The sequence below is a fragment of the Symphalangus syndactylus genome, chromosome 2, assembly GCF_028878055.3.
Source record: "Symphalangus syndactylus isolate Jambi chromosome 2, NHGRI_mSymSyn1-v2.1_pri, whole genome shotgun sequence".
In the NCBI taxonomy this organism is placed as follows: domain Eukaryota; kingdom Metazoa; phylum Chordata; class Mammalia; order Primates; family Hylobatidae; genus Symphalangus; species Symphalangus syndactylus.
In genome coordinates, this window is record NC_072424.2 from 69,726,889 (window position 1) to 69,751,129 (window position 24,241).

A 24,241-nucleotide genomic window follows, 5' to 3' on the forward strand; every position below is an offset into this window, starting at 1 on the left:
TTAATGCAAGCTATTAGAAGGAAATTATGGCATCACAAATGTCTATGCTTTTTAAATTCTACCATTTAGGGATATTAATATTCATTGCTATTAAACTAGTAATTCTATATATTGTTAAAACAAACTAAATTGGAAAAGCAATTAAGGCATCTGGAACAATATCATTTAAAGAAACAAAGAACTTTTTTTCAAGGACTGAATTTTATGTTCAAAAATCTAATAGAAAAATCTCAGCTTTGTCTTTATCTGGAGCCTGCTTTTTCACTATATTACACAGAGCTAGGCTTTCTGCACATGTTCTATTTTGTACTTACATTAACTCTTTTAAATAATCGCCTTGGAAAGATAATTCTTCTGATACACAGAAACAGGAAAGAAGACCAAAACATTTTGGAAACAATTTTAGGTGCTGGGCTGTCAACAAGCATCACTGAAAATAAACAATGGGATTTTTCCTTCCCAGAAAAGATGTATTTCTGAAACTTCCGCTTTCAGATGTTTAGATTTGAAGACATTTTCTCAGACAAGTTGTAATGTGTGAGAGCTAGTCTACTCATCTTATCTTCAGAGAAAGAAAGGATGGAGAAACACCCAAGAAGTACACTGAAATGTGCCAATACTTCACAATTTTCATGGCAAATTATCAATGTTTTCTTTAATTCTCAAATTATCTCGTGATTTATCAGAAGTTATTTATTCTCTCTAGAAGAAATCTTGTTAATTATAGCTGTTCACTTATAAATCACTAAAAGTAGGCAGAATTAATGAAAAAAATTAACTATTCTATTCACCACCTATACCATCGTTCATACATTGTTAAGCATCTGATAGCTTCATTTTGTCTCATTTGATACAACACATTTTTTCTTTTTTTTATACTTATTTTAAGTTCAGGGTCATAAATGCAGGTTTGCTACACCAGTAAACTATTGTCATGGGGGTGAGTTGTACAGATTATTTCATCACCCAAGTATTAAGCCTACTTACTACAAATCCTGGTCCTCTCCCTCCTCCCATTCTCCACCCTCTGAAAGGCCCCATTGTGTGTTGTTCCTCTCTATGTGACCATGTGTTCTCATCATTTAGCTCCCACGTATTAGTGCACACATGCAATATTTCATTTTCTGTTCTCATGTAAGTTTGCTAAGGCCTCCAGCTCCATCCATGTTCCTGCAAAGGACATGATCTCATTCTTTTTTATAGCTGCATAGTATTCCATAGAGTATATATAGCACATTTCTTTATCCAGTCTATCATTGATAGACATTTAGGTTGATTCCATGTCTTTATTATTGTGAATAGTGCTGCAATAAACAGACAATCTACAGGATGGGATAAAATTGTGCGCACTGTGCATCCTATAAAGGTCTAATATCAAGCATCTATAAGGGACTTAAACAAATTTACAAAAAAAAACATGAAACAGTGGGAAAAAGCCATTAACAGACACTTTGCAAAAGAAGATATACATGCAACCAATGATCATACGAATAAAGCTCAACATCACTGACCATTAGAGAAACACAATTTAAAATGACAATGAGATACCACCTAACACAAATCAGAATGGCTACTATTACCAAGTAAAAGAATAACAGATATTGGCTAGGTTGTGGAGATAAGGAAATGTTTATACACATGTACATGTACGTTAATTGAAGCACTATTCACAGTATCATAATCCAAATTTTCTTTTTTTTGTTGTTGTTCTCCTCAACAGGAAATGGAAGTTGATAGTCCTGTTTTAGTCATTAACATTGCTGGATATCTCTGCTGCAATGGATACTGCTGATTTTCTTCTCATGCCTGTCTATTAATTTGAATTCCATGGCAATATTTTCTTCATGTGATACGGTTTGGCTGTGTCCCCACGCAAATCTCATCTTGAATTGTAATAATCCCCATGTGTTGTGGGAGGGACCTGGTGAGAGGTAATTGGATCAAGGTGGGGGGAGTTCTTTTGCATTCTGTTCTTATGATAGTGAGTAAGTTTCATGAATTCTGATGGTTTTATAAAGGGGAGTTCCCCTACAAAAGCTGTCTTGCCTGCCACCATGAAAGATGTGACTTCGCTCCGCATTTGCCTTCCTACATGATTGTGAGACCTCCCCAGCCACGTGGAACTGTGAGTCAATTAAACTTCTTTCCTTTAAAATTACCCAGTCTAGGTGTGTCTTTATTACCAACATTAGAACAGAGTAATACAGTAAATTGGTACTGGGTAATGGGGTGCTGCTGTAAATATGCCTGAAAATGTGGAAGCAACTTTGGAACTGGGTCATTGGCAGAGATTGGAACAGTTTGGAGGGCTCAAAAGAAGACAGGAAGATGTGGGACAGCTGGCAGCTTCCTAGAGATTTGTTGAATGGCTTTGACCAAACTGCTGTTAGTGATATGGACAATAAAATCCAGGCTGAGGTGGTCTCAGATGCAGATGCGGAACTTGTTGGGAAATGGAGTAAAGGTCACTCTTGCTATGCAAATAGACTGGCAGCATTTTGCCCCTCCCCTAGAGATCTGTGGAACTTTGAACTTGAGAGAGATAATTCAGGGTACCTGGTAGAAGACATTTCTAAGCAGCAAAACATTTAAGAGGAAGCAGAGCATAAAAGTTTGGAAAAGTGGCAGCCTGACAATGCAATAGAAAAGAAAAACCCATTTTCTAGGGAACAAAAAAAAAAATCAAGCCTGCTGCAGAAATTTGCATAAGTAATGAGGCACCAAATGTTAATCACCAAAACAATAGAGAAAATGTCTCTGGGGCATATCAGAGATCTTTGTGGCAGGCCCTCCCATCACAGACCCTGAGGCCTAGGAGGAAAAATGGTTTCCTGGGCCAGATCCGGGATGCCCCCTGCTGTGTGCAGCCTCGGGGACTTAATGCCCTGCATCCCAGCTGCTCCAGCTGTGGCTAAAAGTGGCCAAGGTACAGCTCAGGCCATGGCCTCAGAGGGTGCAAGCCCCAAGCCTTGGCAGTTTCGACTTGGTAATGCACCTGCAGGTGGACAGAGTCAAGAACTGAAGTTTGAGAACCTCTGTCTATATTTCAGAGGCTGTATTGAAACATCTGGATGTCCAGGCAGAAGTTTGCTGCAGGGGTAGAGCCCTTGTAGAGAGCTTTTGCTAGGGCATTGCAGACGGAAATGTAGGGTGGGAGCCCCACACAGAGTCCCCACTGGGACACTGTCTAGTGGAGCTGTGAGAAGAGGGCCACCATCCTCCAGACCCCCAGAATAGTAGCTCCACCAACAGCTTCTACCAAGCACCTGGAAAAGGTGCAGGCACTCAATGCCAGCCCATGAAAGGAGCTAGGAGGTGTTCTGTACCCTGTAAAGCCACAGAGGCTGAGCTTCCCAAAGCTGTGGGAGCCCACCTCTTGCATTGATGTGACCTGGATGTGAGACATGGAGTCAAATGAGATCATTTTGGAACTTTAAAGGTTTAATGACAGCCCTATCGGATTTTGGACTTGCAGCAGACCTGTAGCTCTCTGTTTTGGCTAATTTCTCCCAGTTGGAATAGGTGTATTTACCCAACACCTATACCCTCATTGTATGTAGGGGTATAGACATTGGGTAAATACTAACTTGCTTTTGATTTTGCAGGCTCATAGGCAGAAGGGACTTACCTTGTCTCACATGAGACATTGGACTGTGGACTTGAGTAAATGCTGAAATGAGTTAAGAATTTGTGGGACTGTTGGGAAGGTATGATTGGTTTTGAAATGTGAGGACATGATATTTGGGAGAGGCCAGGGGCAGAATGACATTGTGTGACTCTGTCCCCACCCAAATCTCACCTTGAATTGTAATAACCCCACATGTTGTGGGAGAGATCTGGTGGGAGATAGTTGAATCATGGGGTGAGGTCTTTCCTGTGCTCTTCGTGTGATAGTGAATAAGTCTCATGAGAGCTGATGGTTTTATAAAAGAGAGTTCTCCTACACAAGCCTTCTTGCCTGCCTCCATCTAAGATGTGACTTTGCTCATCATTTGCATTTCTTGATTATTATGAGGCCTCACCATCCATGTGGAACTGTGAGTCCATTAAACTTCTTTCCTTTATAAATTATGCAGTCTTGGGTATGTCTTTATTAGCAGTGTAAAAACGAACTAATACACCATGTTTTGCATAAGACTGTAATATTTTCCTCTATCCCCTTCCCACTCCCACTGTGAAGATATTCCTTCATCCTCCTACACCTTAACTGTTGTTATTACTTTGGATTCCTGCTTTGTCTTTTAGAATTGCTTCTATGTATTCCCTTTGGATGTTCACATCTGTATTCATTATTTTAATTATCATCATTATTATCTGCATGTGACTTTTAAGTACTTCTCAATCTCTGATCTTTCTGAGCTTTAGATTATACATAATATTTAGATATTCCACATGTGCCTTCACTTCAATATGCCCAACACTGCTTTTCCATCTGCATTTGTCAGGACCACACCTAACCTTCCAAGTCAGAATCCTAAGTCACTCCAGGGCTTTCATCTCATACCCCCTCATCCCTCCATACAGCAAATCCAACCAACTTTAGCCAAGCTCTACATATACGCTTACTGCCCTTGTTTAGGGCTTTTTGTTTTTCCCACCTTCATTATTCTAGTAGCCTCTTACAACAATCCTAGCTGGAAGTACTCAGTTTCAATATCACAATATTCCATGAGGCACTACATCTATTTATCAATCATGAAAGTTGTATCTCATTATTGAAGTCTTGTAAAAATAAAAGTTTATTTTATAAATCAGTGAAAATAATTCTGGACATTGACTCTAGGGTTGTCATATTCAAGAAAGAATTTTTTTTTAAAGTCTAATTATTAAAATGTAAAAAGCTGGGAAACTTATTATTGCATAGAAAATGTTATTTTTCTGTGTTCCAAAGTACCTTAAGTGTATTTATTTTGTGACAGTTTGTCAAATAATAGCAAATCATTCTTCTCGGGAAACTTGCTTTGAACTTTCAAGTTTGGTGAAGCAGGCCTTGCTATTGCCACATGTCCCAATCTGTCTACATCTATGTTAACAGTTCATACATGATATGGCAATTTTTTATTCATAATTTATTAATTGTTCTGTTCCAATATATTGTGGAAAATGTATTTATTTTCTTTGCCCTCTATTTAATACATTGTCTGGCATGGATTAGGTGTTTAATAAATACTCATGAGCTCATATATTAGAATTAAATATATATTAAGTGAAAACACTAGTTTCCAATTCTTAAAGTATCAGGAATATTTGATAAAATTTAGTTGACTTAGTCTATATAAATAGCAGCTGTTATGTAGTATGATGTGATGGGGTGTGTATGTATGAGCATATGGTATATAATACCACTATTTTATATTTTTTGTATAAATGGAGAAAATACCATTATGTAAGGCCACATTAGACCAAGGATTAAAGCAAAAATTTCATGCTACGGCATGTATTTTTTTGTATCACAGAAGGGCATAGCACTAATATACTTTAAAGTGATTATTGCTGTGGTAAAATATTAAATAAATATATAATTCAATGTGACATGGGAGAGTGAAAATCTAAATGAAAGCAGAACGTGCATATTGTTTTTACGTTGTACCTGCCAGTCAAGCTAAAATTTTATGAAGAACTGAGAAGCAATTTTCACTCATGTACATTATATCATGTAGGTCATATTCTTTTATGTAAATCTCTTTCACTTGAGTGTTTAAATTTCAATATAAATGTAGTTCTAAAAAGTATGGCTTTTGTTTCTTTCTCTCTTTAATTCATTCTGAGTTTTAGAGTGCAAATGTTTTATTGAGGATGAAACCTACAAAGGGTATTGTTTGAATAGGTGTTAAAACGTGAGTGCATCTGTTTTGGAAAATAGTAGAATTGCAGAAGCTCTCTCCTTTCCCCATAGTACGTAGTCCTACAGGCAGAGGAAGAGAGATGTGAGCTCAAAGGTGTGTACTAATTCACAGTTGAAACTTTAGAAATAAGATAAATGCTGTACTTTCTCTTTTAGGAGAGCCTGGATATCCGTTAGCTTTAAGCATGTTTTGTTTCTCTGTTTCGTAGAGCTCATTGACCAGTTCCACATCAGAAAATCCATTTTCATAAAATGTCCTGCAACGTTTCACATTATGAAAATCCTTCTTTGTCAGTAAACTATAACTTTGGACACATTTTTGTGTACATTAGCCTTTTCTCTCTGTATAAGAATGTGATCAGTAACATTACTAGATCCTATGGGGATATACCATTGTTGAATTTCAACTTGGGAAAAAATCGAAACAAAGCGAAGCAAAGCAAAAATCCTCAAATACTCACATGGTTTATCCATAGTTATTCCTACAATAGTAGATTGGTAGATAGTTACATGGATGAAACACATGAAACTCCAATAGCACACCACTAATTAAATCTAGTAAAGTTTTTTTTTTTTTTTTTTAGTTCTGAAAATCCATTTATCCCACTTAAAAAAAACTTGGCATTAAGGATCCAAGAAAGTGAAAGGGTTTGTATTTGTTAATCAATTATTCATTGTCCTAGCAGGAAACAAAAACCTCAAAGTAATTGGTGGATTTTAATGTAAGTTTTATTTACAAAGGTGAGGGCAGGATTAAGTGATACTAAAAAAGTCAGTGAAGAATACCAGTCCTAGGAACCTCATTCTATTCAAACTTTATCTTATAAAACATGACATGTTTAAAACCAAAATATATCCTCTTTCCAAAACTAGCTTCATTTGTAGCCTCCTTCATCACAGTTGAAAACAATTTATACTCCAAACTTCTGAAGACAACAATCAATTTTCCTTGATTTCTCTCTTTTTTCCACATTCTAAATCTAATCAATCAGAAAGTTCTATTGACTTTACTTTCAAAATAGTCCCGGAATCAAAATACTTTTTAATCACTTGTCCTGTTATAACACCAGGGTCCAAGCCCAGATTACTGTTAGCCTCTTAGCTGGACTCCTTAATTATAATGTAAACATCCCTATAGACATTATAAAATTAATCAGGGAAGAAGAAAGGGGAGAAATAAAAATAAATCAAGTTTGCAGTACATCCAGCATTAATCATTAGGTTAGCTAGTGCTTGGACTCATGCTCTTAGAGCTGTTTGATGCCTATTGCCTCAGAATCATGCAGACTGTCTTAATATTATAGTTCCTCTTAACAGCTCTATAAATAGCAATTTTAAGATTATGAAAGGTTATGCTTTCCCTTTGAGATACTTTTCAGGTCCTGCATACCATGAAACTACTGACACTAGCTGGTCTGAAGGATCCTATGAGGAGCTGATTCACCAAATAATGCAGTTTTCAAATTCTGATGATTTTATTCCCCCATCCTGACCAGTCAACAAAAATTCCAATTTTTCATCCCCTTGCCCTCCACAATCCCCTTAAAAATTCCATCCCAGATCTCCTCAGGGAGATGGATTTTAGGGCCTCCTCACACCCCCTCACTTAGCATCTAGCAATGGTTAAACTCTTTCTCTGCTGCAAACTCTACTGTCTCAGTGTATTGGTATGTTACTGAGCAGTGAGCATATTAACTTGGTCCTATTAACATTACCCTTGCTCCCTAACAGATTGTTTTGAAAACTCATCATAATCAGATCATGTCACTTATTTGCTCAAAACCCTGCAATGCTTCTCACTTCACTAAAAGTAAGTTGAATGTTCTAACTTATAGTCATGAGGCCCCACATAAATTGGCCCCTGTTCTTCTTTGATCTAATTTGCTTCTTCTCTCCTCTTTCTCAGTTTATTGTAGCAACAGTGGCCTTCTCCATGAGCAAAAAGTCATATTCTGCTCTTAAAGACTTTGTACTGCCATTGCCTTGACTCTGAATATTCTCCCACTCTTCCTCCTGAAATTCAAATAGCTAACTCATATATCTGCCTTAAGCCTTTGCTTGAATGCCACTTGAGTATATTATTCTATTGTCTCTGGCATTAACTGTTTCTGCTTAAAAATTTGCTGTCAATCTAGTTGCATTATCTTGTAACTAATCCATCTTTTTCTTGCTTGCTGCATCTACAATTTTCTGTTTGTTTTGGTTTCCTCTAGTATCATTACAGTGTGTCTGCATGTTTCTACCCTCATTTGGACTTAATTATCTCAAATTTGAAGATTCATGCCTGCTATAAATGTGAATCTTCAAATTCAAGATAATTTGTGTTCCCTCAAAATATACATGTTAAAGGCTTAATCTTCAATGTGATAGTATTTGGAGGTAGGTTCTTTGGCAGGTAATTAGATTTGAATGAGGTGATAGGGTTGGAACTTCCATAATGGGATAAGTGCCCTTGCAATGGGCTGAAGAGACCTGAGTGAGCTCTCTCCCTCTTTCTTTCCGTCTCATTATCTCTCTCTCTCTCTCTTTCCCTCTCTCCAACATGTGAAGAATCTAGGAAGAGGGCCCTCACCAGAAACCAACCATGTTGGGGACCCTGGTCTCAGACTCCTCAGCCTCTGGAGCTGTGAGAAATAATTATTTGTTGTTTAAGCCACCTGGTCTATGTCATTCTTGTTATGACATCTTGACATAAGACAATGTCTTTCATCAATTCTGGAACTTACCTCTAAAATAGTACCTCTTCCTCATTCTCCATTTGCTTCATCTGGAGTTCATATCAGAATTTTATCATCGCTTATTACTCTATCCTCCATGTTTTATATTTTGTCTTTCAGAAATATGTTCCCATTATATTTCTCTCTGTTACATTCTGAATAAATTCTTTGGTGTTTTCTAAATCCCTCTTCAGCTGTGTCTAATCTGTGGTTTCACTTCCTATTGAGTGTTTAATTTCAAAGACTGTATTTTCAAATATTAGGAGATTCATTGTATGTTTTTTTTCAAAGCTTATTTCGCCTCGTCTTGTTTCATAGTTTCTATTTGAAAGCTCTGTTAAGCTGAAGTTCCATTATATCATTGCAGTTTTTCCATTGACTTGCTCAAGGTAAATGATTTTCTCACGTATTTTCTAATTTTATTATTACAAAATTGAAAATAATATATATACAATAATAGCAGTACAGAGTTGTTGAATAAATATATTTAGATCCTGGACAGAAACATAGAACTTCTCTAAAGGGAAACATTCTTAGTCTAGCCATAAAGATGTTTTACCAATGAAGTTCTAAATGAGGGTAGGTATGAATGAGGGCAGGGCCCAACAAAAAGCAACAAATTTCCTTCTGCCGCAAGTCACATTTTATTTTACTTTTTCTATTTTAACAGTTTCTGAGGAAATAACCCTTTATTGCTCTTAGTTTTTTTTTTTTTTTTTGGATTTTTTTTTTTTTTTTTTTTTGTGGATCTTAGATCTAATCCACTCTGCTTGCTCAAGGTCTCATCTCCTTTTCTGCTTTTGTGACAACCACAGCCCTAGGTTACTGTCACTAACAATCTTTCACTACGTCCTCCAGAGTTCTATCTCAGTGTTTAGCTCCTGTTGAATTCCCTAATTGGCAAGTTTAATAGTTTGTTTAAAATATATTTCTTGCATATTTTAGTATTTGTAAGCTATGCAGTATTCCATATTATGGTATTACAATGTGTTAGACACGATCATATTCTCTGAATATAAAAATGAATAATAATTCATAGCCCAATTTTCCTTGATTTTAAATTTTCTGTTGATTGGGATTATCAACTTTATTCTAAGATTAAATGGTGTTTATGCAATGACACCTCATTTAAAGACAGCAGATCCTTATTTTTCTGCCTTGTATTGCCAGGATACTTAGACATTCAAATATACTTGAGCCTCTGTTTCTTTTTCAATAAAATAGGTACAGTTCTATGAGCTTCTAATATAATTTACTTCATTTATAAAATTTATTAATATATCTATAAAATGTTTTCAATTTCAAAATATAGTATGAATATTTTCATACTATATTTTGAAATTGAACAATTAAAATTTCTCATTGATTTCTCATAAAAAAGTAGTTTTTCCATATGCTTCAGTGTCAGCAAACAACATTGGTGCAAATTGAAATTACCTTAGATTAGACATAAAGAAGAGGCAAAGTTCTGTCCCTGAATGTGATACTGTACAAGTCAAGGCATGATGTCAATATAACAGCAAGTTTTAAACCAAACTCAAAGTCTACAAAGGGCATTGGTAGCAAACCTTTTTATTCTATATGGCTCTGAGAAGCAGATATAGAGCAACACATGTAGGGCTTCTGGCTGCCAGTAGCGTGGCATTTCAGAACATCACCTTTTGACCTTATCTTCAAATATTGGGACCCAATCAAGTCCGGGACCCAGTGTGATGACATACCTACTACAAAGATTCTCAATGCAGTCTCAGTGTGAAAATGGTGCATTACAATTAATAGACCAACTAGTTGTTCAAGTTGTAGATTGACATGAGCTAATTGTAAACATTATAAGTAAAGTAAAACAATCCAGCAAACAACATGGCTAGTGAAAAAACAATGTGGTCTTCCCACAGGATGATGCTCCTAAAATTGCCCCCTTGTCACAGAACGTTCTTTGAACAGTTTTCCAGACAGTGATGGTGTGTCAGCACAATAACACATATCCCTGAGGGACAGGAGTAAGGACAGCCTCAGGCCCTTTGGGGAAAGGCTTTGTGTACAAAGCCAAACATTTTGATTAAACCACCCCCCTGTGCCTTTAGATTATAGAGAATTTTGTTCTCTCCTGCTAAACTGACATCGTAGTGGGACCTTAGGTAATGTTACAAAACTGAACGCTGCCAAGGAATAGTGCTAGCGTGTATATAAAAGGTGGCGGCCAGCAGGTAAAATGTGGACTGAATCAGGTGGCAGACAAGGCAAAGCTGAGCCAGAAACACAAAGACCATTTATTCATAAACCAAGGCTATTCTTCCATGCAGGCATTGTGGACAAGTCTGCTGTTCTCATGCTGATTTTCTGTTATCCTTTTACATTCTGAAAACAACACTGCCAGCAGAAGCGCTGTCCAACATGAACACTTCTGTGTGTCTACCACTTGCCTTGTTTTTGTAACCCTAAATGCTAACTACTTCCCATTTCTTTCTCCCATTCCCTTCTCCTAAACAAATACGTGCAGAGTGAAGTTGCCAGGGAAACGTATGAGTTTGTAAAAAGGGTAATATCCCAGAATGGAGCTTCGTATTTTTCTATGACCTTACTATCTTTTTTTTTTCCTTTTTCTGTCTTGTGTTTCATTTGGTATCTTTGAGAAGGATCCAAGTGCTCAGTAAGCTAACATTCTTTGGTGTTTTACATGTACTGACTTACAGTGGCATGGACAGTCTCACCCACACACTTCAGATCATTAACATATGTGTGTATTGTCCCATCTTTTGTTGTTACATCTTGAGATAAGCCAGTATTTGATAGCAGCACTGTCAAGCTAATTCTAGAGAAAAGAGAAAATGTTTCATACGCTTTCATGCTGCCTTCCAAGAAAAGATCATAAGCTACTTCAGGGCAAAGGTTGTAATCGTTCTGTATCTTCTCTATCCAGCACTAGTTATTTGTGCTGGTGTATCTACCTATACACTCTCCCTTCCATGCCCAATCCTTTCTGCACTTCATCGAAAATTTATCCTTCCCAAATACCACTCATCATCCACTCATCTGCTTTAAAACTTTCAGTAGATCTTGAAAACTGATAGGATAAACTATGCACTTCATGATTTAATTTATCATTTTAGCCCTGTTACACCACTGCTCTTCACCCAAGCACCAAAAATAATTGTGTGCGTTTGGTAGTCTTCAAGATTAGAATGAGTGGAAGGGGAGGGATAGAGTCAGGGGTAGGCAGAGTAAAGCTCAAATCTGCAGGTCAGGGACTCACCATCCTACAATAATGACTGCAGTGGTATAGGAGTGGAGTCTGGGGCAGTTGCCTGAATGGGGCTGGACGTTTGCACTTGCAGTCAAGACCATCCTTGAAACTATGAATACTCTGAATGTGGGCTTCTCCAAAGCTTAAAGTGGAATTCCAAAAGAAGCAAAGCAGAACAAATAACAATGTTTAAACTGTAGTATAGAGAAGACAATTGTGAACCCTATTTTTTAAATTTGATAGTAGCATTGAGGCTCTGTTCATTATTGCTCATTTAGCAGATTCTATTATGCGCTTTCAGTGAATGTGTGTTTGTGTGTGTGTTCCTCTGAATAACAAGAGCAAAATGAATAAATGTTTAGGTTTTGGGAGGTTAAAGTCAAGTAATCTATTTCTTCTCAATTTTAAAAATGGCATTAATATGAAAAAAGTTAATCAAATTAATGCTTTTCTAAAGAATTGAATAGTTTAAATAAAAAATTAAAGAAATTCAATAAATTATTTTATAGTATTATAAGCAAGTACATATTTTATTCCTTGAATGTTAAAATAATAGAGGTAACATCACACAAATATAAATTAACACAGTGAAATTGAAGTAAAATAAATATGAATGGTAAAGTGAAAAGATACTAAATTATATGGCAAAACATACATATGACCATTAGAAGCTAACAAATGTTTTCTTCATTCCTAGAGAGTATTTAAAAATTAAATGTCACATGTGGCTTTTAGAAAGAAACATTAGGTATATTCTAATGTGATTTGTTAAATGCACAAATCACATACACCATTTTGTTATTTGATTCTTGCTTTCGACTCTTTATATTTCATTGGATATAACGTACTGACATGTCTGACATTCAGTTAATCGGCTCACGTCAGTCTTAACTTCGGCTCTTTAATAGCCTGTGCCTCCCTGATTAGTGCTCCCTCTCTATTAGCCTGCCATTTGGGAACCCAAGATTTGTATATCATGAAGTAATGATAATAAAAAGACAGTTTCACATACAACAGGATTTTATAGAAATTAAAGTGCTAAGTTTATGTCCCATTTTCTTTATTCTCATGGGGAAGAGTACTTTACAATAAACATTTTTGCATTTGGTGCTTTATTTGATCCAGACAAAAATAGACTACATAAGCTATTTTCTCTTGAGTATGTGATTAATGAATTATCTGCTTATCCCCTAATTGCCATATCGGGAATGGAGTTGCTTGTGGCAGATTAACAAAAATCCTTGAGTGACTAGTTAGTATTGCCTGTCTAATATTTCATGTGAGTTACTTTTCAAACACGCAATTACCAGCCACAGATCGCTACTGCATAGAACTAAGAAAAGAAGGTATACTCAGGAGGCATTTTCCTTACCTAGCCTGCAAGTGATTGTTTTTGTGTGGGTAATAATAATTTGATGCTGTTTGAAGTATATTGCATTTTTTTTCAACTCAGGAATCAGAACACAATTATGCAAAGGAAGATGTAACAAACAAACAGGTAAACAAATATCTTCCCTGTGTCTTTTTATTTTTTATTTTTTTCCTTTTACTCATACAAGATATTTTACATACTTGTGGGGTACAAGTGATAAATTTTACACACATCGAATGCATATTAATCAAGTCCAGATATTTTGAGTACCCATCACTTCTGAAGACAAGAAGAGAAAATAAGGAAGAGAATCTTGGACCAGAAGCCAAAATATATAGGTTCTCTATCTAATATTATACTATGTGTATTAATCATAGAACCTTCCAAAATGGACTGTCACTTAGAACTTACTGAGTTCAACTTTTAATGATTATAGGAATTCTATAAAATATCACTGAAGAAGACTCGTTAGCCTGGCTCACATTTTGGAAACTCACCATCCTATTAAGCAGTCTCTTTCACTAAGAAAAGTAAAATCTATTTCCCCTTTACTTTCACTCATGGGTCTTGGGGTTCTGTCCCTTTAGAGTCATATGAAACAAATCAACTCCCTTTAGCAATTGGTAATCCTTCACATATTCAAAAATAGCTATCACAGTAACTCTAATTCTCTCTCAAATGTCACACCAGTAGGTTTAGGATCCTGTACAAGTCTCTAAATGTAGTCTTTCCTGCCCTTGTTATTTCTTTTTCTTTTAATATTCTAATTACTTTAGAACTCACTAATTAAATTTTCATTGCTAATTTGGCAAATCTTTTTCACATGAATTTTATTGAATCTAAATCTACTACTTTGTTGAAAATGTGTATGCCAATATTGACATATTTACTAAGAAATGCTACCCAAATTGTAATAAACTAGGCCATGTGACTTTTAGGGAAATTCAACACTGCTCAAGATTTTTTATTTTAAACTTGGCATATTGAGGAAAACAATAGTTTTAATGCTAGAGTTGCTTGCATACAGTTATTACATGTGAAAGATTAATATAACATTTTATAGACAATTTCTTCATGTACAATGAATAATACACTTCTGTAAAAGCTCTAGGAGACAAGGCTATATTCACCTTCTAATAACGTCACCTATTTTATTGATATTTTAATATTAGGAACAGAGGCAATTAGCTGGGCATGGTGGCAGGCGCCTGTAGTCCCAGCTACTCGGGAGGCTGAGGCAGGAGAATGGCGTGAACTTGGGAGGCGGAGCTTGCAGTGAGCCAAGATTGTGCCACTGCACTCCAGCCTGGGCGACAGAGCGAGACTCCGTCTCAAAAAAAAAAAAAAAAAAAAAAAAAAGAACAGGGGCTTAGATATCAGAAAGTAAGTTCATAAGCTTGGGCTCAGAGCAGAGAGCGGAAGAAAACTGTGACAGATATTTGATTCAAATCAAGGAGAAGGCTAATGAATAATCCTTGCTCCATAACAGAGTATATCTCCCATTGAACAAGATGGTCATGTCCGACAGATTCAAGGTTTCTCTCCTCTGTGAAATAGTGAGTACATACCACCAAGTTTGCCTCTCTGAACTGTTATTGCTATAGCTTTATATATATATAGTAAATATATATAAAGCATAAATATATACATTTAAGTATAAATATATATATTAAGTATATGTATACTTAAATATATTATACCATATTTATTTATATATATTTATACTTAAATATATATATATATATTTTACTTTGGAAGCATTTTGGCCATAGTTTTCTTTTTATTAATCAAATTATCAGAGTTCTTGAAGTGAATGCTCTTTCCCCTACTATTGCTTTTATCTGTCCTAGTTCTCTGTTTTAATAAAAACTCAATACTTAGTATTTGTCAATATTAATTTCCATCTTATTTCCTTCCCAAATTTCTTTTCAAGTTTTTAACATCCAGTATAGTGGTGAATAGATTTGTGAACTATCTATAATCTGTCATCATATCATCTGCGTCTTAGGTTAGAGTAATCCACAAATGACACTAGCTGTAACTTTTCTATTACTATCTAACATTGTAATCCTGGGCCAATCACTGAGCTTCTGAGAGACTCAATTTTGAAATCTATTCAGGCACTACACCAATTTGAATGACTTTAACCCTATATCTTGGAGACTTTTCCTGTTTGAACTGAATGTACAGTTTTGTACATGGAATAATGGGAGAAGGTGGAACATCCTGCTCAGGAGCCAGATTAGCTGTGAATCAAGAAGCAATGTCAGGGGACCAGCAAAACCACAACCTGGGCAGAATTTCCAAATATGTCTTCAAACAAAAGTAGTACAAAGAACAGGGAACATTCAGGTAAGAAGGCAACATTACAGAAACTGAAAAAATCAAAGCTGAGACAAAGACTGCTCAAAGCAGAGAGAGGGATGTGAATCTTGGTGTCATTTACAGAGGCAGACTTTTAAATAATTCCTTAGCTATAGATAAGGCTATGCCTTGAGTGCTTTAAATTACAACCTTGGCTTGACATTAAATTTTCTTTCGGGTGCTATCACATCTTAATGTTATATATATTCTTCTATCTCTGATTCTCATAAGGCTTCTAGCTCTCTACATATTTGATTGAAAGATGGATTATTAAGGTCAGTTATAATCTGTATGTTCCAATCAGTAGAGCAGGCACCAAAGATGGAGATGACAGAGTTTATTGCAAGTGCTTAGCTTACTGTATTTTTATTGTCTAATCTCCAATTGGATTTACATGTTATCACTGGCTCAGACATGACAGAGAATGGTGTAAGATGGAGAAAAGCTGAAGTCATAATGTTACAGGGTCAGTATCTTCTACACTTGAGAATAGTTGAGGTCCTCTTCCATTTATTATGCATGGATGATTTATATGAATGTGGAGTATAACCAGAATTTTTTTTTATTGGATTTCTCTCACCTGAAAAGCAATACACTCTATGGGTTTGCCCTTGACAATCTGAAATGTGGCTTAAAGTTGGGTAGCTGGTAGTTTCCTCAGGTATTGTCTGTCTGCTAGGTATTATTTTGAAAGAGAAATAGCAAAGTTAAAAACCATAGTTGTAGTGAAAGGAGGAAATGTAGTGCGTTGTAAATTCTTGGGGATGAGGTACATCAGTTCTGTTAGCAGGAATGGATATTGCTGCAGAAGGATTCTCAAATAACTGGTTGATATATTCTGTGATTGCTCATTCATGTAGGGTGAAGGTTATAGTCAAGTGCAGGAATACTGGCAGAGGTTTGAAAAAAATGCCAATCTATTCTGAGAAACAAAAGTGAGACTATGATGGAACATCAGATCACTTGAGATGTGAAGGGGTCAAAGAGTTTAGTGACAAGGTTGCAGTGGTGACTGTTATGAATGGGGATGAGGAAGAGAGCAGGTATCAGAGTACAGTGCCCATGGCCAATGTGAGGGACGTATGTTGACGATATGAATGTAAATGTTGATCAATGTCAAAAGTGCTATGGATTTTGATATGGATTTTCTATATGTGAGTAATACAACCAAATGATGACTTGCTACATGGAGCTGGGGAGAAGACAGGCAAACCCTGGCATCTGAGTCCTCATGTGGTTAGTGATGAGGAAAAAAATTGGAAGTTTATTGATTGTCATTCCTGGCCAATAAAAGGGGAAAATAGCAATGGCTTATCAAGAAGGAAGAGAGGTTATGATTATTCTTGTTGTTAGTGTGGAGTAGTTATTTATGAAATCAATTTTCTTCCTCCTGTTTTTTTTTTCCCTTTTCTGCAATTCTAACAGGTAGCTCCATATTATTTTCAATGGAGAAATGTTAAGGATAACAGACAGAAGCTCAAATGGTTGCCCGGTTTTGGTTTTCCACCATATCAAGGAGAGGAGGAAGAAGGAAAATGGGGTGAGCATGTTCAAAAATCTCTAGAGATAGGACTAGAGTTAAAAGGCTTCTAGAAAACATTATGGTAAATGGCTTATTTGAAGGGCTTGTTTTCTGTTGTAAGAGCTGTTTGAAAGTAGAGACATTACTACTCCTGCCTCTATGCCCAGATATATAATGGCTGCCCTTGCCATAGGTGACTGATGAAATCTTCCCTTGACCAGGAGCTCCCCGTTCAGATTAATGTCACCCAGCAGGAGTTAGGCCCACATATATGTCTCTTTATTAAAGGATATCGTTTCATGTCTATGTCTGGTTTATCACTTCTGGAATATTTTCACTGTTTTACATTATGGGGCATCTATAAGCCTCAAGAAAATGGCTATATCCCAGTTATCTAGCAGCAGAGTGGTTATGGGGGGAGAGATGGCACATCTGGTTTTAGATAGGGCTGAAAGCAGTCTGTACCTGGACAACAATTGAATGCAACTCAGTTTTCTCTGTAGTTTGGGTGAGCATAAGCAATAATTTTATCACTGAGAAAGGAGAAAGGATTGAGGAAATGATGATGCTGTTTATATTAAGCACTGAGTTTGAGATGTATCTGAAACTGCTAAGTGGAGATCTGCAACAAGTGATTGGATAAATTGAAATCTTACCAGTCAATGATTTGGAGATGTATACTGGGATGTAACAGCATCTACGTTATTTCTGAAAAACATTGAATCTAGTCACCTAAATGACTGTATGCCCAGTCATTTAGATTTAGTCATTTAGATTGTATGCCCAAGACATACAATGTATAAGGAATAAAAGCATTGAAAACGCATGTTTATGGAAAACAGGAGAATCCATATGACATGCTAAAAAGGAGCTAATTAACTTGGTAGAAGGAAATAGTGATGTCAGACAAGCAAGGAAAGATGTAATGAGTCATCATGTCAAATGCTAGGGCAGCAAGAACAAAAGAAGGACTACTAAGTGTTCAGTGAGTTTTGAAATGTATAATGAATGACCTTAGTGAACAAATTATTTGGAGTAATGTGGTATGAGTGTTTTACTGCATTAAGCAGAGCAATAAAAAAGTGGAGGTGATCTTGTTGTAAAAATAAAGAATAAACATAGTGGTACACTTAGTAGAGACAGGAACAAAGTCAATGGGGAATTTGTGTTTTTATAATTAAGTTTTCAAGATGAGAAAGTCTTAAAGATGTCCAAAAAAAAAAAAAAAAAAACAAAACAGTAAAGAGAGACAGAGTTTGAAAATACATGGGAGAAAAGGCATAACTGATGGTACAAACCATATAGCCTAAGACAGATTACCTTGCAAGATAAATGTAGGTGTGTATTTATGGACATGAACTGAACATTTTTTCTCTGCCAAGAAAAGAGAATTCATTATATCTGCATAGCATTCCATGGTGTATATGTAGCACATTTTCTTTATCCAGTTTATCACTGTTGGACATTTAGGTTGATTCTATGTGTTTGCTAATGTGAATAGTGCTGCAATGAACATATATGTGCATGTGTCTTTATAATAGAATGATTTATATTCCTTTGAGTATATATCAAGTAATGGAATTTGCTGTGTCAAATGATATTTCTGTCTTTGGGTCTTTGAGAAATCACCACAATGTTTTCCACAGTGGCTGATCTAAGTTACACTCCCATCAACAGTATAAAAGTATTCCTCGCGTGAACCCGGGAGGCGGAGCTTGCAGTGAGCCGAGATCGCGCCACTGCACTCCAGCCTGGGTGAGAGTGCGAGACTCCGTCTCAAAAAAAAAAAAAAAAAAAAAAAAGTATTCCTCTTTTTCCACAACCTCACCAGCATCTGTTATTTTTTGACTTTTTAATAGTAACCATTCTGACTGGTGTTAGTTGGTATCTCATTGTGGTTTTGATTTGCATTTATCTAATCATAGGTGACGTTGAGACTTTTTCACATGATTGTTGGCTGCACGTATGTCTTCTTTCAAAAAGTGTGATCATGTCATTTGCAGGGACATGGATGGAGCTGGGGGCCGTTATCCTTAGCAAACTAACACAGGAACAGAAAAGCAAATACTGCATGTGTATACTAATAAATGGGAGCTAAATGATGAGAGCACATGGTCACATAGAGGGGAAAACACACACACTGGGGCCTTTCAGAGTGTGAAGGGTGGGAGGAGGGAGTGGATCAGGAAAAATAACTAATGGGTTCTAGGCTTAATACCTGGGTGATAAAAGAATCTGTGCAACAAACTCCTACGACACAAGTTTACCTATGTAGCAAATCTGCACTTGTACCCCTGAACTTAAAATACAAGTTAAAAAAAAAAAAAGAAAAGGGAAATGTATAGAGACTGAATCTGTAGCCTCAGTACCTGTGGCAGGTGAGTTAATTTCTCAGATGATCTGTGCTTTGTAAAGTGCATTGACCATTGATGCTACTAGAGTTTCGCTGGGTTTTACAGCAGACTATGTGAAGCCGTAGTCATTTGTAATAGTTTATGTGCATCTTCATATGCCAAATCTTAGGAGAATCTTATTTACCTCTCAGGTTATTGGCCATTATTTAGTGATCTTTGAAGACAGAGCTGAAAATATCTCTGAAAATAGGCTTTGCAGTAAGTGATCTATTTTAAAATCATGTACTCCAAAGACCTCAAGTGCAGGGATAGATAATGTAACCACGGATATTCTAAACTATTTTCTATTTTATTTTGTCAGTTTACAGTTACCAGTAATGTTATATGTAAGTAAAAATATTATGCCCTATTTTCTTTGCTGCCAAGTCTGAACTACAATTTAGACTGACAAATGGGCAAAGGTTTTTCAAGCAGCACATGGCTGATATCTGTGTATTGGAATATGATAATCCCATATTGTTTTTAAATCCATGGAGGTGCTAGTCAAAGGTGCCTCTGTGAGTTTTGTAATGAAAGCCTGGGAGTCGTAGGCGGTATTATTCAGTTCATTTATGAACAAATGTGGGCTAGCAAACTGCAGATTCTAGAGAAGGTATTAATGAATCATCCCCAGATGATCTACTGACGACTCGTAGGACTGCAAAATGAATCACATGACCTATTTTTTTAATTAAAAAACACATTTTAAATGAATTATTTATGAACAAGTACAGCTGTAACCTTGATAATATTAAACTGTTCTGGGCTGTTGAAAGGTATCTCATAGCAGTGACTATTCATAGTCAAACATGCAGAATGTATTAATGTAGTCAGTGAAAAATACAAAGTGGTCTCTGAAGAGGTAGAGATAAATGAGCCCATCAATTCATATTGCCTTCTTGCTACAGCCAGTCACCAAAGATTTGTGCTGAAATATTTTACTTGGGGTTATTTGTAGTCTACAAATAGCTGTGATTCTGTCCTTCAAGTTTTATTAAGTGATTATTTTACACACTATAAGCAATCAATGAGAAGAGTATTGACTATGTATCATATTTTCCTTAGAGAGAGAATTAATGAACATGGCATTTTTATTTAAATTCATTTTAGTTATCTCTCATATCTGAGACACATTGAAAATTACTTGGGTATTGGGAAGGCAGAGGAAGTATTTTCCAAGTACTATTCAAAGAAGCCACATTATTTTTTCAGACATAAGTGCTCATAGTACTGAGTTGTGGTTTAGTCAGGAACTAAGGCTACTTCAACATCAAGATGATTTTTCTAAATCTATTTTCCATTGCCTGCCTGTAAATTATTTTATTTTTAAAGCTATACATTGAAGATATTAGAAAATCATTGTCTAAGCTTTAAAAGATTTTTAATCAAGGGTGATTTTATATGTAGAGGAAGTGAAGAAGAAGATTTCAGAGTGAAAAAAAAGTAGAGGAGAGAAAAACAAGAATGGGAATAATAAGATAAATTAAAATTGACAGACCTCAGAATGCTTTCCTCAGTTTCTCCTTTTAGTCAGAATTCATAAATCTTGGGAGCTAAAAAGGGATAATATAAAGCACAATGTAGAAAACATAATTACAATCTGGTACATACTGACTTTCAATATACAAATATGTGCAATAATAATAGAAATTAGTGATTAATTAATAGGCAAACCCCAGCAATATTGTGGGTTCAGGTACGACCCACAGGAAGGAAGCAAATATCACAATAATGCAAGTCAGATTAATTTCTTGGTTTCTTAATGCATATAAAACATATTTGTACTATATTGTATTCTATTTAGTGTTTAATAATACTATGTCTATTGAAACAACATATATACCTTCATTAAAAACACTTTATTGCTAACAAATGCTACTGCTTGTCTGAGCCTTCAGCCAGTTGTTAATTGTTCTGCTGGTGGAGGGTCTTGCCTCAACCTTGATGGCTGCTGACCGCTCAGAGTGGTGGTTCCAGAAGGCTGAGATGGCTGCAGCAATGCCTTAAAATAAGACAACAGTGAAGTTTGCCACATTGACTGACTGCTCTTTCATGAATATTGGAGTCAATCCTCTGAAACTCTGCCACTGCTTTGTCAACTAAGTTTATGTAACACTCTTAATACTTTGTTGTCATTTCAACAATGTTCACAGCATTTTCACCAGGAATAGTTTCCATCTGAAGAAACTACTTTCATTGCTCATCCATGAAAAGCAACTCCTCATTGTTAAAGTTCGATCATTCCCAGTCACGTTTTCAGGTTCCTCTTCTAATTTTAGTTCTTTTGCTATTTCTTCCACATCTGCAGTTGCTTTCTCCACTGAAGGCTTGAATCTCTCAAAGTCATCCATGCAGATTGTAATCGATTTCTTCCAAACTTGTTAGTAGTGATATTTTGATCTCCTTCCATGAATCACGAAAGCTCTTAATGGCATCTGGAATGGTGAATCCTTCTCAGAAATTTTTCAATTTACTTTGCCCTGATTAATCACAGGAATCATTATCCATGGCAGCTGTAGCTTTAGAAAATGTATTTCTTAAATAAAATAGGATTTAAAAATTAGAATTACTCTTTGTTCCATGGGCTGCAGAGTGGATGTTATGTTAGCAGGCATGTAAACAATATTTTTTTTTTTGTATATCTGCTTAAGAGCTCTTGGGTGACCAAAGCATTGTCAATGAACAGTGATATTTGAAATAAATCTTTGTTTCCTGCATAGTAACTATCAACAGTGGGCTTAAAATATTCAGTAAACCATGCTCTAAACAGATGTGCTGTCATGCAGGCATTGTTGTCCCTTTTATAAAACCTAGGCAGAGTAGATTTGACATAATTCTTAACAACATTAAGTTTTTTGGAATGGTAAATGACCATTGGGTTAAACTTCAAGTCACCAGCTACATTAGCCACTAACAAGAGAGTCAGCCTGTCCTTGGAAACTCTGAAACCAGACATTGACATCTCCTCTCCAGCTATGAAAGTCCTAGATGATATCCTCATTTAACACAAGGCTGTTTCATCTACATGGAAAATCTGTTGTTTAGTGCAGCCACCTTCATTGATTCCCTTAGCTGGATCTTCTTCTATTCCAGATAACTTGCTGGAGCTTCTACATCTGCATTTGCTGCTTCACCTTGCACTTTTATGTCATGGAGATGGCTTCTTTCCTTAAACACCTTGAACCAACCTCCGCTAGCCTCCAACATTTTTTCTGCAGCTTCCTGACCTCTCTTGTCCTTCACAGTATTCAAGAAAGCTAGAGCCTTGCTCTGGATTAAGCAATGGCTTAAGGGAATGTTGTGTCTCATCTGATTTTTCTATCCAGACCACTAAAACTTTCCTCTTATCAACAATAAGGCTGCCTCACTTTCTTATCATTTGTGTGTTCATGGAAGTAGCATTTTTAATTTCCTTTAAGAATGTTTCCTTTGCATTTGCAACTTGGCCATTGGTTCAAGAGACTTTTGGCCTATCTGAACTTTTGATATGCCTTCCTCACTAAGTATGATCATTTCCAGCTTTTGATTTAAAGTGAGATATGTGGGACTGTTCTTTTCACTTGAATGCTTAGAAGCCATTGTGGGATCATTAACTGGCCTAATTTCAGTATTGTGGGTCTCAGGGAATATTAAGGCCAAAAAGGGGGGAGAAAAATGGGGGAACAGCCATTCTGAGGAGGAGTTAGAACACACTTAACATTTATTAATGACATTCACCACCTTAAATGGGTGTGGTTCATGGCACCCCAAGACAATTATAGTAACATCAAAGGTCACTGATTACAGATCTCCATAACAAATATAATAATAATAAAAACATATGAAATATTGCAATAAGTATAAAACTGTAACACAGACACAGTGGGCACATGCTGCTGGGAAAATGGTGCCAATAGATTTTCTCAACACATGGTTGGCCAAAAAAAAACGTTCAGTCTGTAAAACAAGCGTATCTGTGAAGCACAATAAAGTGAAGCACAATAAAACAAATTGTCCTGTATTAACTGAACATATACTGTACAGTTACACAGAACAAGGTTCTCTCTCTCTCTCTCTCTCTCTCTCTATATATATATATATATATATTCTGTATAATTATTTATAACACATATGCAGGGTGGCATTATTATCTCACTTTACACACAAGTGTAAGCTAGGCCTCTGAGAAGTTATGTAAGAATAACAAAGTTCTAGACTAGTGCTAATTAAAAGCAGGGCTGAGATTAAAAGTCAGGTTTATCTATGTGACTCCAGAGGCAATCCGTTCCCACTGCACTGCACTGCTTCTCATTACGATTTTGAAGCAAAGATGCTACATGGGGGAACTTGTATCTATTACAGAAAAATAATATTTACACTTCTATGAACAAATTTATCTTTTATTAAAATAGCATATGTGCACAAGTTGTTGGAGTATGACAGGCATATGTAGACTTACACTTCTTCAGTGTTAAATTTATGGCTGAAAAGATAGGGAAGCTTCTTCCAGCTGCTTTTTAAATTTTAATTTTCTGGTGATATCTAACACATTTATGTAAATCTTAATTTGCACAGAACATGATCGCATATATTTGGTATGATAAAGACTTAAGAAAATTGTCCTTTTAGGACTCCAAATCAAGCAGCAAGATTTTTTCAGGCAATATGTTTAAATTTGTCAAACCTTTAAATGATATTAAATTTTAAATATTATACGGATTATCTTAATTTGAGTTAGCTAGTAATATTAATTTGACCCATGTATTATTATAATTAGTACAGGTAGAAAATGGTTAAAAATTACC

The 24,241-nt window shown here is 36.0% G+C and overlaps 1 long non-coding RNA gene across 2 annotated transcripts in view; it reads right to left on the bottom strand.

The window, feature by feature from the left end:
• LOC134735820 (uncharacterized) overlaps window positions 1-24,241 on the bottom strand; it is a 413,721-nt gene that overhangs the window by 44,718 nt on the left and 344,762 nt on the right. Inside the window, exon 1 of one of the 2 annotated variants that reach the window (XR_010119342.1) lies at window positions 22,079-22,093. The exons of the other annotated variant lie outside the window; for it this stretch is intronic. This is a non-coding gene — a long non-coding RNA (uncharacterized lncRNA). Of the gene's footprint in view, window positions 1-22,078; window positions 22,094-24,241 lie in introns of those variants that run through there. 2 annotated transcript variants of the gene reach the window in all.